Source organism: Hordeum vulgare, chromosome 2H (genome assembly GCF_904849725.1).
Source record: "Hordeum vulgare subsp. vulgare chromosome 2H, MorexV3_pseudomolecules_assembly, whole genome shotgun sequence".
In the NCBI taxonomy this organism is placed as follows: domain Eukaryota; kingdom Viridiplantae; phylum Streptophyta; class Magnoliopsida; order Poales; family Poaceae; genus Hordeum; species Hordeum vulgare.
The window spans coordinates 605,378,164-605,384,163 of record NC_058519.1 but is presented as its reverse complement, the minus strand read 5'-3'; positions in this window follow the sequence as shown (position 1 = coordinate 605,384,163).

Here is a 6,000-nt window from a genome sequence, read left to right as displayed (position 1 = left end):
TTGAACTTTTATTATTTTTAGTGGGAAAATATATATATTTGTATGGAAGCAATTCTCTAGTCTAAAAATAGGATCATAATCATTTGGAAGCAAAAATATTAGCTTTGGAAGCAAGGCGTCATTCTTTTGTACGAACGCAAATTTTGATTTCATTGGATTCATATTCCAAATTCTGTGGAAGCAAGTGCTCACTTCTTTGGATCTATATTTGTATGGAAGCAATTCTCTAGTCTGAAAATAGGATCATAATGATTTGGAAGCAAAAATATAGCTTTGGAAGCAAGGCGAAATTCTTATGTACGGACGCAAATTTTGATTTCTTTCGATTAATATTCCAAATTCTATGGAAGCAAATGCTCACTTCTTTCGATGCAAATTCCAAATTCTTCAGAAGCAAATTCGTGTTTATTCTGATGCAGATACCATTTTAATTCTTTTCAGAGAGCCCATAACAATGGTAAAACAAATGATGCAAGCCTGAAATTGGCGTCTACATTGTGATTAGACGATGCAAAAATAAATTGTCATGTTGGGCAAAAAAAACACCAATTGAAACGATCTCAAGTTGACATGGAAGCAAATTTGCCGGTAGAAGCAAAATCAATTGGTATGCTTTCACTCTTAGCACAAACTTTGTGATGAACAATAGTATGCATCAGGTGCGCATCCGGTTTGCTAGATGCACCATTTCCCCTAACACAGGTTTTGAAGCACAGAAGAATCAATAAGAAAGAAGTAATTGCTAGTGAAGTGATTATCTGAGAGTAGTTGATGGAAACAAATTGCAATTAGTACACTGCACGTTAACTATCTAGGCCCACGTTAGACTTTAATCCAACGATCCAGCACTAGTCAGATGAAAGCCAACCAGTAACATCTCGTCTTATACTCGCCAAGGGAATATACTCAGTTAAAGCTACCACTGATCTCTTCATCAACCAACCAGTCTCCTGTAGGAATGGTGCCTGACACCCTGCATATTCCGGTGAATATACCGTGCCGATGAAGAATATACTCACACAAGTGGGAAGAACTAGCGGCTCGTTTGCTTAACACTGCACACGTCGTCCCATCGCACTTGCACTAGCAACCTACTTGTCTGCGTAACATTTCGTACGCCCCGTCACATTTAAACTACAAATCTTGCAGTATTATTGTCTAGTCGTTGATCACATGCCGCTCCAGTCTGCAAGGAACCATGGAACAAAAAGTCCCAACAAAAATTCCTCAGCAGAGAAGTCCCTTGTGATTATGTAAGGGCATGCATCAACATCGCAGCCAGCGTTATCCCTTTTGCCTACGTTTCTTCTTGGAGGTAATAGCTCTGGGATCCCAGAACTTGCACACAATGTGATGGTTTGATCCTAAAACGAGCAAAGTGCATCTATTTCATCCTAGAACTTGCTCCTCTTGTGCAGTTTTAGTCCACAGTCAATCACAACGCGTCAAGTGGACAGAGTGGAACAATGTTGATGGTTTTGCAAAGTGTCCCTTTCATTTGTCACTTATTAGTGAACACCTGTCGGCCATTTGCATTAGCACCTGAATTAATTAAAGACCCTCCTCTCTGCTTACTTACCCCGTGGCCTCACACTCGCTGGAGAACTACGAGCCAGCTCCACAACCCCTGTCGCACAAGACGACCACAAAGATGGGGAAGCTCATGCGCAGGGCCGCACGGCGGATGTCGCTATCGCCGGTGACCCGCAGAGCCGATCTCGGCACTCCTCCGGTGAATGCTGGTGCCGTGACAAGGGGCTCAAGCGCTGCTACTGCCGCCGATCATGCCGCGCAGCCGCACGACGTTGCAGTCACCACTGCCGCTGCCGATCATACCGCGCAGCCGCCGCACAACGTCGCCGCCACCACGGCCGCTCTCCGGCGAAGCCCCCACAGAGCGTCGGCCTCAACAACAAGGACGAGCAGGCACGGCTGACGGGTCTGCTGCTCCACTTCACCGGCCCGACCGCCGTCCCTCCGGCGAGCGACCTCGTCGACATCTTCACCCGGTTCGGGCCCGTGGTAGTCTTCGAGAGCAGCCTGGACGCCGCCGCGGCGTTCGCGGGCACGGCCAAGATCGGCGCCCTCAACCCCAACCTCGTCAGCTTCCGCCTCGCCTACTCGCTGTCGGCCGCCTCCACGCAGCAGGCCGAGTCTCCGCAGAGCCCCATGAACGCCGATGACATGGATCACCTGCTCGATCAAGCTGATAGGATGGACCTCCTCGACCTCCTCGCACCTGAAGCCCTTCAGTAGTTTTGCAGGTTTCTTCTTCTGCTCATCACTGACAGGCAATGTGGTCTGCTTCTTGTCTGAATCATATGACATTGTGGCACTTGCTCTTCTTGTGTTACTCAATGCCGATGTTGTTTTTCTTCTTCTTCACAGGTTATTTTGGATAGGAGAATTGAGAAGGCAATGGAAGAGTTCACATGTTCTTCAAATCAAGCAAAAATAATTTGAATCTTATTAGGTGATGGTAACCTGTAGCAGGACAAATAGTCAATTGTGTTGCACCCATGTCCATGTGGAGTGGTGAAGTCGTAGCATCACACATCAGTTACATCTTTTTTGGTCTGTCTTCTACTACAGAGTGTTGTTTCACTTGCTGCATCTCAGCGCGTTATTTGTGGTGCAAAGACATCAAAGTCAATGATGATTTATATCCTATATATCTATGCATTTGGAATTTGGACTAGTGTTGTATTGCCTGCATTACAAGCTGTGGGTCATTTGAGCTGCAAAATTTGTAGCAGAAACTTGTTTCAATGTTGTGTTCAATTTTTGTCTGAAACCATTATATCATTCCATGTGTGTGTATACATGCCTGCTATCCATATTAGAAACCATGGTAATTGGTGTATCAGCGGTAATACGTATACGGGCACAAGCTAATCTGCAGTAAATAATTAAAAAAACATATAAACCTTTTTTTTAATCTTTTTATTATGCCCTCCAATCCAAAATAAGTATGGCAACTTTGATATGAGAAGACAATGCAAGAGTTTACATGTTCAAATCAAGCAAGAAATTTTTGAATCTTAGGTTCGGCAAGTATTCAGTTATGTTGCATCCATGTGGGGTGGTGAGGTAGTAGCATCACTCATCAGTTACATCTTTTTGGGCTGTCTTCTATACAAAATGTTGTTTCACTTACTTCGTGCTGAGTGAGTTATTTGTGGTGCAAAAACATCTTAGTCGATGATGCTTTATATCCTATATATCTATCCATTTGGAATTTGGACTGGTGTTGTATTATCTGCATTATAAGCTGGGTCATTCGGGCTATGAAATTTGTAGCACAAAGTTATTTCCATGTTGTGTTCATTTCTTTGTGTAAAATGATTATAGCAGCCCATGTATATAGAGACTTGTTATGCATATTTAGATACCATCGTAATTCAGCGGATTATTGATTAATTTCATTTCAGTTTCAATTAGTTTTGAACTCCGTCTTGAACCACGCCTCCTCCTCGTGGCCGCGCATCAGCTTCTCCAGCTCGCCGTCGCCACCCGCGCCGTGGCAGAACCACGGGTGCTCCATGATGCCGTCCGTGTCAATGCGCGTGGCCGGGTTGGGGTCGAGGATGCGGCGCATCAGGTGGCGCAGCGCCGGCAAGAACCAGTTCGGGCACCGGAACCTGCCGGCATAGATCTTGCGGTACATGTAGATGAGGCTGGCGTCGTTGAATGGGAGGTAGCCGGCGGCGAGCACGAAGAGCACCACGCCGCAGGACCAGATCTCGACCTTGGCCGGGTGGTGCCCCTGATTCGAGAGGATCTCCGGCGCGACGTAGGCAGGGGTGCCGCAGAGGGTGTGGTGGAGGCTCCCGTCCGCGACGGTGCCGAGCCCGAAGTCGGCGACCTTAAGCTCGCCCTCGCCGTCGAGCAGCAGATTCTCCGGCTTGATGTCGTGGTGGTAGACGTCGCGGGAGTGGCAGTACCGGTTGTACCTACTCGACTAGTAGTATGACACTCATTGTGTCGGTTGTTTTTATTTTTGTTCTCCTCTTAGACTCTATTGTCGTTGTACGTGGTTGCCTCGCACTATCACACATATCTATTGTAGTTCAAGTATTGGTTCTACTACATGTGAAAGCTAGTTATTTATAGACCGGGTGTAAGTGCAGACTTCATTGCTTCACCAAACTTCATGTGCCTGACACTGTCTTTCTCGTTTTATTTCTATGCGAGCTCAGCCTATTATGAGGACACAGAGTGTAGTAATCCCTCCGTTCTTAAGTATAAGTCTTTTAAGCGATTTCACTAAAAGACTACATACGGAGTAAAATGAGTGAATCTACATTTTAAAGTATGTCTATATACATCGGTATGTAGTCCTTTAATGAAATCTATAAAAAAAACTTATATTATGAAACGGAGGGAGTAGTTGTTAAGGAACTACATTCGTAAGGTGCATTAGGGCATATTCATGCAGCTTCGGGCTTGGCTCCATCTTGGTTGTGAAAAATGTCCATAGTGTGAGAATACGACCACGGGCTTAAAAACAGAATTATCATGACCCCTAGACTTTTTGTATCAATTGCTTACCCTCTGTTTCTCATGTACACATTCTTTCTTCCTTCTTTTGATATACTAAGAATGTGTATTCACTAAGTAGTGTCGTGAACCATTTCCAAATACAGTCCCCTAAAACATTTTTCATTTGAATGCACCTATAACTTTAAAGTCCCAAAAGATGTAATATTCGAATCTTACTTAAGGAAACACGTCCCATTTTTGTTCATCATATATTAACCTGTGGACATTGAGTTACATGTATGTGTTGCAAATCAATAACACATGGAGCGTGTTCATGTTCAAAGATGAAAAGCTTCATGGGACTGATGATCTTTGATTATATTTTGAAGGTCCATCATGCCTAGATTATCCATCATGCTCTACATTTAATTGTATTGCATATGCCATGATTTTCAACCCTTGCCACTCAAGGAAGAAATTTCCCTCTGTAACATAATGGTTTTAGCCAGGAAGGTTACAATAGCACTTAGCACACGACCCATGAAAAGAACACTCCAAAATGATAGGAGCACTGACTTTGCAATGATAGTTGTGTGGTTTGCTTTCATGTATGACAAGATTCTCAATGAGCGGGCTTCACTGCTGATGACCCATTTGTCGAAGGATATAACTGATGGAGGGGATATCAATAGCTAAATGTTATTTGCATCGGCAAGGTTATCTATTCATGTCTCCATGTTCGGTTGGAAGGTTCATTTTCTTCTGTTTTCATGGTTGTTTTTCTTATTTTAGCAAATCGCAGGCTAATATCTTGAAACTATAAGGATTCTACATGGATTTTGCCCTTGATTATTAGCCAATATCTAGCTTCATTATGCTTTTTAGTCCAGCAAATTACAGACTTCTCCATGTTGTGATTCTTTTTCTATGAGGAAGCTTATATTTACGAACTTGCTTTTGTTCTGCATTTGTATCTTGTGAGTACCACCTTATTTGTGAAATTATTCTTTTTTGGTATGATTAGTAGAATGCCTAATAACTATTTTAATTATCAAAAAATATGCATGCTAATATGTGCGTGATCTCCCACATAGGGGTGTATTATGCGTCGTAGCTAAACCCATGAAGTGAGACCGGCGGACATATGCATTATTAAGTGGCATGGGCACACCAACCTTCAAATTGCTATGCCTAATACTTTTTCTCCTCTGAAAATAATAATACTTGTTTCTAACTAAAGGCTGAATCACTTTCAAGTCTTAGTTAATGATTGAAATTCTTTACTGCGAGTTCTTATTGTATATGCCATTGAGAATAATATTATTACCCATAATAGTGAACACAAATTTAGCTATAATATGCAAAAGTTTAATGTGAGATGGTTGATGTAACTAAGGGGGTGTGGATTCAAGGAGAATGCCCTTTGCACCATTCATGTAGGATAGCAATGTCGGTGCCAACATCCAGAGATCACCATGAACAAACTATGAGGATAGCAATGGCACTGCTATGAGTATG